The 9,817-nt window shown below is 37.6% G+C and overlaps 1 long non-coding RNA gene across 4 annotated transcripts; it reads left to right on the top strand.

Moving 5' to 3' along the window:
• Positions 1-2,606: 2,606 nt before the first annotated feature.
• Positions 2,607-7,317, top strand: LOC130470453 (uncharacterized). Of its 4 annotated transcripts, XR_008930809.1 has the most exons (5): positions 2,607-2,745; positions 2,823-2,876; positions 4,708-4,950; positions 5,140-5,242; positions 7,110-7,317. It is a non-coding gene; the product is annotated as an uncharacterized lncRNA (long non-coding RNA). The 4 variants fall into 4 exon arrangements; XR_008930808.1 differs by having other exon boundaries at positions 2,823-4,950; XR_008930810.1 differs by having other exon boundaries at positions 2,613-2,876.
• The last annotated feature ends 2,500 nt before the right edge of the window (positions 7,318-9,817 follow it).

The following is a 9,817-nucleotide window of genomic DNA, read 5'->3' as shown; positions in this document are numbered from 1 at the left end:
GCAAAGGAAGCTATATGGCTAAGGAAGTTCATAGGTGAACTTGGTGTAGTCCCCTCCATTAAAGGACCAATGGCCCTGTATTGTGATAATAACGGAGCTATTGCACAGGCAAAAGAGCCTAGACACCACCAGAGAGTCAAGCATGTACTTCGTAGATTTCACCTTCTACAGAGTTCGTTGAAAGAAAAGAAGTCGAGATAAGCAAAATTGGAACTGATGACAACATATCAGATCCATTAACTAAACCTCTGCCGCAGGCGAAGCACAACTCGCACACTGCAGCTATGGGAATCAAGCATATTGGAGAATGGCTTTGATGTCTCTGTTTAATGTTTTAAAGTTTTAGAGTTTAAATCTTTGTAAAACATTATTGGTTAATCATTCACAATAAATGAAAAGAATTCATTTTTCCATTTAATTTGTGGTTTATTAAATGATGAGTCCCTTCAATTTGACGATATATTCAAGATAGACTGTCAGGACCAGTCCTGTGACTAAGAAATGTCTATCAAGTGAACTTGAATGTCAAAGGTTGAAAATGGTCCCTAATCGGAGTTTTCTATAAAATTGGACGCATAGAAAACGTTAGACGATTAGAATGCAAGATGACTAGTAGTTCTGTTTCTTGAACTATGTGGACATGGCAATGTCATAATCATTTGCATAGATACTTACTTTGGGAAGACTAGTATCGGACAAGACCTATGAAACTTTACTGTAAGAGATGAAAGTCTGTCATAAGTAAATTTCATTAAATTATTAGACACTAAATCCTCAATACCTGAGTGATTTGAGATTACTTGTTTGAGAACTGGTTGCTTTGACGTTGACCAACCGTCGCACCGTAAAAGGAGGCTATAAAGGCAACGCTCAGGTAATCACCTATCAAACGAAGTCTAATCTCAAGATCGCAAGATTGGGATTGTCCTCCCATAAATCGGGATGAGATGCTTAAAAGTTGTACAAGGCCACTCGGAGAGCTAGAAACTGTGAAATGCATGGCCGTGCTCGGATGAATCATAGGCTATGATTATCTGTTTATTTGATCAGTTGAACTCTGAAACCGAGGAACACCTATGGACATAATAAGGATGACAACTCTTACCTTATGTTCAAGAGCAAGCATCGAGCGACAAAGGAATTAGGAAATGCACACTTGTCCCTAAGGACAAGTGGGAGACTGAAGGAAATAATGCCCTTGGTCCAAGTATGCATTCTATGTTAAGTCTAATAAATGCGGTTCAGTATTAATTAACAAGTTAATAATTCAGTGAGATCAAGTGAGCTGAATGCCTAGCTAGAGGCCGCTTCAGTTCAAGTGGAATTAATGATATTAATCCACAGCTTACTCTTGACTGAACCCGTAGGGTCACACAAATAGTACGTAAACGGATCAAGTATTTAATGGCATTAAATACTCTATCTATGGATATTCGGAATCGACGGATCTTGGTTTCAGTGGGAGCTGAGATCGTCACAGGCAAGAAATGAATACTCCGGAAACGATGATATTACCGGAAACGGAAATATGGATCGTATTGGAAATATAAATATTATCCAAGTCGTAGATGTTGCCGGAAACGGAAACATGGTACGTATCGGAAAATATTATCGGAAATGGAAATATTACCAGAATCGGAAATATTGCCGGAAACGGAAATATTGTCAGAATCGGAAATATTACCGGAATCGGAAAATAATTCCGGAAACGGAAATATTAAATATTTGTTCGAAACGGAAATTAATTCCGGAATCGGAAATGTTAAATATTGTTCGTATCGGAAATGAATTCCGGAATCGGAAATTTAATCGGAAGCGTATCGTACGAATAAGCATCGGACGAGGCCTGCCGGACGAGGCCCAGCACGAAGCCAGGCCATCGCCCAGCAAGCCAAGCGCGCCGCACAAACAGCCACGCGAGGCCCAGCGCAAGGCCAGGCCCAGCAGGCCGTGGCAGCGCGCACAGCGCGCGCAGCGCGCGCGGGAGCTGCGTGGGCTTGCAGCTCGCGCAGGCCTCGCTGCGTGGGCTGCTGCTCGTGCGCACGCATGGACGGCCCATCGTGGCTTCCGTGTGTGCGTGTGTAAGTGTTTATGTTCGTGCACGTTTCCTAAAACGTGCAGAGTTCGGTTAATGATTAAATTCCTAATTCTATTTGATAAATTAATTAAATTAGAGTTCTTGTAGGATTCTAGGTTTAATTAATTTGTATCTGAATAGGATTCCAATTCCCTTTCCATACCCCTATAAATATGTGGCCTGGGTTCACAATTTATAACGAGTTTTAAAAGTATTCAAAGTGAGTTTTTGAGAGAAAAATTCAGCCACACATCTTGCTCAAAAGTGCCGAAAATTCTAGTACCTTAAGGGCGATTCTAGTTGGTCAATCTTAAGGCGGATCTGGACGTGCTGTGGACTATCTACGGAGGGACGACACTTGGAGTCCTAAAGACTTGTTCTTGTTCGGTTCGGGCGCAGCTAGGGAGGGCACGCAACAAAGAGTATGCATCTAAATTATGCTATATGATTATGTGTAAATAATATGTAATCCTGGGTTAATGGTTGTTTCCGCATGATTTATGTAATATCATATGTATCATAACCTAACACGTCGCAACAGCAAGACAAATGCAGCCAGAAGAAAAAGATTGACAAGTTGGAGAGGAGATGGCAGAAGGAACTAAGGTCTCCAAGTGAAATTAAAAAAATGCTCGAAGCAAACAATAGATAGGGAGATATGGAATCTGGTTTGAGCCTGAAGCATCCATTATCTGTTGAAAGAAATTTTGCTATTAGGGACTAACAATGCCACTTTTCATAATAGGGTTCAGCCTTATCTTCTTGTTGTGGGATGCATGGGAATTGGACTTTTCCAGAGGTATGTTACACTCTGTGAGACTTCATAGTTTTATTCTCCAATGTTGTTCTTCTATCTTGGTTTTCTCTTTTGTTATAATATATGGCGTACATTATATGTCGGGTCTTTTCTTAGATTTATGGAAAGAAACATTCACTACTTTACGTCTGAATTTTATTGTTGAGAATCCGTTTTTCATTTTCTCTCATATATGAAAATCTAGATCATAATTATTTCCTTCTGCATACCCACCTGCCCAAGTCACCATTTTCAGAAACTGCCTACTTTTCATGCCTTGATTACTAGTTGCACATCCCTCATTCACTGTTGAGCCAGGGCCAGTAACCACTGAAAGTCTAAAACCATTAATCTTTACCAGATAGATATAGCACAACTTGTTGCAAGTGTCCATTCTCAGGTTACATTAGCATCAAATCACACAGATTCTAAGAGAGGTTGGCTCTGATATGTGGGAAGGTTTGGCAATATAGAGAAGGGTCAAATATATCTGCTTTAGAAGTTCCCTTCCTGAACTCAATGTGATAAACTGATAATGATCAGCCTTAAGAAAGCTTTATGAAGCCCATGTGAGTCAGACAAGTTTTCTGGAATCTCTATAAGTTTGTATATTGCAGACATGCAAGTCATTGGGGGGAGACGGGGAGATCATGCAGTGATGTGTTGGGATCGGAGACAGGGTAGACTGAGAAGGGGGTGAGTTTCAGTCTTTCCCGGCTTTCAAAGTTGCAGTAACTTTGAATGTTGAGGTCCCTTGCCTGTAAGTTCCTGTAGAATTAGATAGTTTGATCCTGGTGGGAACATAGGGTTTTCGTCATTTGTAATGTAACTCTACTCTGAATTAATCACTGAAAATAAGAGGTTCTTATTTTAGTTTTCTAGCTTCTTTCTTTGAATGGTTGTTGTTGTGATCAAGAATTTTACTATTTATTGTCTTAAAAAAGTTTTCATCAGTCAATGACTATCGCTTTTAGTTATATTCTACTGTGCAGTTTGTTCGACTTATTTCTTGACAATGCTAAGTGCTAATTATCAATAAGGTCGCAGCAACAATAAGGTCAACCCCTTCTTTGATGTTTTAATTCGACCTTGGCTTAGTTACATAGGCACAATAGGCATTTGAATTTTGAGGTCTTTTTTCGGGTGAGAATCATAGTAGGGAGTTTATTTGTGATTCGTAGACAAGCTTTTGGAAAATGAAAAAAAATGATCAACATTTATTAACATAATGTACTCTAGGTGTGAATATCAGACACCAGACATGGGACTTGGGACTATGCTTTAGCTGGGGTAATTGGTGATAAATAGTGCTTTTGCATGGCATTACTTTCCCTCGTGGTGCCTTCTTAGGTAGATTGTTCCTTACATCAAGTTATGTGTATCCTACTGTTTAGTTACTTCGACTCTTTAATGTTGCCTGAATAGATACGAATGCTGAACCGCAAGGATGTCATAGCAAAACATTACCTTATCTGTGTTCAATATCATAGCAAAGATCTCGAAATGAATGAGCACCTAAGTGTTCTTATTACTCATGTAATTTATTTTGATTATCACATGTCAAGTGTCTGGTGTTACGTTCGTGCACTAGTTATCACTTGGATCTATGGTGGTACCTGAGTATATGGCTATACTGAGTACTGCATCCGTCTTATGTTTTTCTGAATTTCGTATCCCTAGTTTTGCACCAGTGCACTGAGATTCCTTTTCATACCTTGTTCTATATCTTATGTCAAGGTTAAATGGTAGATATGTCTGCATTCGAGGTAATGGTGGTAGTTTTTTTTTGTAATGCTATTTTGAGTTTATGCTGAACAGGTTTGGTTTTCTTCAGGTGGTGTGCACAGAAGGGCCAGAGAGAATTAGAGAATTGATTGCAATGGGTGCATCCTTTGATCTTCATTATTTTACTTTTGGTCTGAATTGTGTACTTAATATAAATTATTAGAAATACAATGATTGTTTCCCATATTGTAAGATTTATAATGGTTATTGTCCTTATGTTTAAGCCTTATCTAGTAAAATGGAATCAAGGTTGGATTTGTTAGATGATCTTCTGGAGGCTATCATTGACAAGGTACCTCTGCTTAAAAGTAGATCAAAAATGTGTTTTTTGCTTCTGTACCACAAAAATCTAAGAAAATTTGATTTTTCAAGTTCAATAGATTTTGTTCTCCCAACCAACTGAAGCACACCCAGGATTTTTTTTATATTCTTGTTTAGCTATTTATTATATTAGTGATGAATCTGACAATGCTTGCTTCAGACTTTTGCTAATGACGATGCTGGAAAAGATGGTAAAATTTAAGGAAGAGTGGAAGGCTTATATCCGTCGTAATCCCAACCAACATGAATCTTCCTTATCTCAAGTATGTCACTTCACCTTTCACTCTTTTAGTTATTTGTTTTTAATCAAGAACCTGTCTCTTTCTTTGGGTTTATCATCCTGAAGGTAACATCCTTATGATAATTGGGATTTTATAGTATGGTCCTCCTATCATGTCTCTGGCTAACTGTGATTTTATAAAGTTGTATTTTGCCGGCAATACCATATAACAAGTCGCATAAACCTTGCACTTAGGTTGATTATGGCACACAGGTTACCGCTTCCTGTCTAAAAATGCCCTTCTGCTTCACTTTTGTATATGACGGTCTTCTTTTTTTGGTGAAAACGGAAACATTTCATAAACTAAAATTCAGCCTATTACAATCCGTCAAATGTAAGTTTAAACAATAACTAGGGAGAATGAAGTCAATGTAAATGTGACTGTCTTCTGCTGTCCTCAATTTACAGTTATTACTTATTAGTGGAATATAATGCATGGTGGAAATGTTCTAGTTTTGTTGGTTGATCAGTCATGTTCTCTGATTCTGTCAGACTATCCAACACTGTTTTGCTCTACACTGTTTTGGGGTAGGAGCTAATTAGTAATTTCTTTAGTGCTTGAGTTATATCACAAGCACAAACACGCGCACATAAATAGATTTGGTTGGGACTAAGAACAGAGTTGGAGAATCCAAGGCAGATTGGAGTAGGATTGTGTAAATCGGAGTGAGGTTGAAATTTTAACTGCTAGTTTGATCAGAGTCTGATCAGAGTCTGCGAGCCTTAATGTACTGGATAAGCTTGAGTTTGTCTATGTTGTTCTGTCTTCCAATTCGCAGACCCTCAACGAATTATCTGGTCCAGCAAATGCTTCCAGGTTTTCCTTTTGATCTCAACAATCTGTCCTGCACAGAATCAAGAATCATTAGCACAAAATTCTTAATAAATTTGTGAAAGAAACAAACAAATTCAATCAGCTGTAGTCCAACTTGTCTTTAAAAATTGGGAATACAGAATGCAGTGGGTCAGATGGGTTTGCGTCCCATAAGCATAAGTAGTTTAGCCCAAATGAACATTCATGTAGGGAGAATGATAATATGTATATACAGAAGCTCTCAGAATATATGGTGCCAAAACTCAAAGGTAGTAAAAATAAGCTTCCTAGTCTAATATGTATAAGGCATTGTGGAGGAATGAGCACCACATCAGAGAGAAATAGTGAAAGCAATGGAATGTTTAACTCAGATTCAAAGACAGAACAACAACTAGCTAGTGCTCAATTTCTTAAGCGCTAACCAGCAGTTGCAACTATTTTAAACTACTAGTGTTTGGCAAGCTAGGTGAAGGTGATAAGGTGAATCAAATTGGTAGTTGATATCTTAAAGTTAGTCGATAGTGTGTGTTGCTAAATAAATGGTGAAATGAGCAAAAATTGATATGTTAGCTCAAATGATAGTCTAGTTGAAGTTCTTATTTAATTAAGTTAAAATAATAAGCTAAATAAAATGGTTGGTTGAACGGAAAAATTAGCTAGCTGAAGTGTTGGAAACATGACTTAATTTGATATGTTAGCTTAGCTACTTTGTTTGGCAAACACTTGTCATTTCACTTAGTGGTCTAAATACCAATTCAACAAAATTATCAATTTAATCCTGTTCCTGAAGAATTTTGGCTAGCTTATTTTCAGTTAACTCGGCAGTTCAAGTTATTTCTCCCCTTTTCAACTACGTACATCTTAGGTTGTGATTATAAAATAACATTTTATAAATTCTAGCTATAGCCACCTATTTTACTCTTCAACTACCTTATATTTTAGGTGGAGACACAAACAAACACTATTGCACAAACAAAGTGTTATAATGCTTTTTACATTTCACATATATGACATAATTTTTATTTTGTGTGTGTAGATTAATGATGATTCAGGTGGCAAAGGTAACAATTAGATCAAGATATTGAAGATTCGATCTCAATCACGGGGATTTATGAACGAACATTGTTTTTATGTTAAAGGAACAAAATAAGTTATTTTTATTTCTAGTGTGATTTGATAAGACAAAAATTTGATGTATGGATATATAATACCTATCCTAAGTTATTTTGGTATGTTCTTAACTAGTTTGATTATTGGACAGTGCAAATATGCACGTGGATGTTTTTTTTTTATTAAAATTAAGTATGTGATTACAAGTAAGTTTGATTATTGGACAATGCAAATATGCACATGATGAGTGTTTGCGGATGTTTGTTCTGTTGTTGCAGTCAGTTGTTTCTGTTGTGGTTGGTTGCTGTGCTCTTTGCAGGTTTTATAGTATTGTTGCTATCGCTTCTGGTGTTGCGGTTTGTACACCCATTGATGTGGTTTTTGTTTCTTCGTTTTAACTTTTCTTGTAATACTTCATTTTGGTAATAAAGTTTCCCTATTTAGAAAAAATATAAAAGAACATGATTGGTAGGTAAATTGTGACGCTTTTTCGCATCAAAGGTGTTTTGGTGGGAAATAATGGGGAGGCAAATTGTGACGCTTTTTTGCATCATAATTGTTTTGGTAGGAAATATGGGGAGGTAAATTGTGACGCTTTGTTGCATCACAATCGATTTGGCTCAAATGTAGCTCGACAAAAATCAACCATTAAAAGCGTCCTTATATTGAAGAAGTGGCTAAAAAGAGCTTCACAAAATTTGAGCTTTGTGGCTACTAAAAGCGTCATTATATAGTGGCCCAAAATATAATGACACTTTTTAGCGCCACGTTTCGACCAACAAAGCGTCACTATGAGTCGTGTTTTTTTGTAGTGTAATTTAAATTGTCATTAAATTATGTGAATCAATCAGAATTAAAACCCTAATAATAGTTTATCATAAAAACATGTTTTGACTTCAAAAATCAACACTTTATGAACTCATTAAATATGAAAATAATAATTTCAATTATCAAAACTAATCTCTTTAATTAAAATACAACACTAAACCAATGCGGTGTTCATAACCGTTCTAATCACTTTAAATAACCCAACTGTTTAAAATAATCACAACAATTAAAACAATTTAAACTGAAAATTAATGTTTTTGAAAATATAATTTGATTGACCCAATTCAACAACAAACACACACACAACAATTAATTTTGGTGTGTGTGTGTGCGCCGATCAAAACAACGCAACAACAACAACAAGCAACACAGCACAGCACGCACCGCAAGACAGCAGTGCGCGCGCGCTAGGGGTGACGAGAGGGCGAGTGCTGCGGGGCGGGCGAGACACACATGCGACATACAGCGAGGCTGTGTTGCGCTGCGATGCGGGACGAGGCAAGGACAAGGGCAGCAAGGGCGCAGGCACGCAGGCACCTTGTGTGCTACGCTACGGCTGCGAGGCTGGGCGCGCACGGGGGCTGGCGCGAGGCTGGGCGAGCAACACACGCACGACAGCTTGCCTTGGGCTGCAAGCAAAGACGGGCGAAGGAGAGTGTGGGGCGCCGCAAGGAGAGAGAAAGAGAGGAGAGAGAGGGAATGATGAATTTTCTAGTGGGGGTTTAATGAGAGGGTCTATTTATAGTTTTTCTCTCCCTTGTGGGCTAGGTTATGGTAGTTTGAGTTGGGCTTATTACCGGGCTCATTTAAGTTTACTCCTTGCAAGATTTGTTGGGTTTGATCATGGCAAAACGACTGGGCTTTAATTAAATTAAATTCGTTTTCGAAATACGACCCAACAAATCCCGGTTAAATAAATTCGTTGAATCTATTTAATAAAATACGGTTTTCGTAAGTAATTAATAATTTTAATTAATTAAAAATAAAATGCTTTTAATTCCCATTAAATGGAATTAATTTATAAAAATACTTTATAAATACAACGAAATGCTTTACAAATATAATAAAATATATTTATAATTATAGAAAAATACGAAGTATTACAGTGTACCCTCCTTAAAAGAAGTTTCGTCCCGAAACTTGGGCACGGAAATCACAACTTTAAAACTAGACTTGAGACTATTGTGAGACTTTAGTGCGTTTTCTTTGCAAAATTTTTTAGTTGATGTACTCTTTAAGTAATTCAACATGACAATAAACAGTGAAACTTCACTGGAAACAACGATTCAGGCATATCTTTAATGGAAAAATTAGGTAAATAAGGTAAAAAGCGGGAAATTCTACCGCACTCTACCCCCCTTAAAGAAAACGAGTTATGGCCCCGTAACTCAACTAACCTTGGGAAAAAGCTCGGGATATTTCTTTCTCATTTCTTCCTCAGCTTCCCAAGTAGCTTCCTCAGATTCTTGGTTAGACCACGACACTTTAACAATCTTAACATCCTTAGTCCGTGGACTACACACTTTACTATCAAGGATTTTGATAGGTCTTTCCTCAAATGTTAAACTTTGGTCTAACTCTATGGTCTTCGGTTGCAGTACATGAGACTTGTCCGGGACATACTTTCTCAACTGAGATACATGAAACACATTATGCACTCTACGCAAGTCAATAGGCAAGGCTAATCTATATGCTACCTTCCCTATCCGTTCTAGGATCTCATATGGGCCTATATACTTTGGGATAAGCTTTCCTTTCTTCCCAAATCTCATCACACCTTTCATTGGTGAAACCTTAAGCAACACT

This window comes from Spinacia oleracea, chromosome 3, assembly GCF_020520425.1.
Source record: "Spinacia oleracea cultivar Varoflay chromosome 3, BTI_SOV_V1, whole genome shotgun sequence".
NCBI lineage: Eukaryota > Viridiplantae > Streptophyta > Magnoliopsida > Caryophyllales > Amaranthaceae > Spinacia > Spinacia oleracea.
Note: the sequence above shows the minus strand (reverse complement) of the source record. Positions and strands in the feature narration are given on the sequence as shown.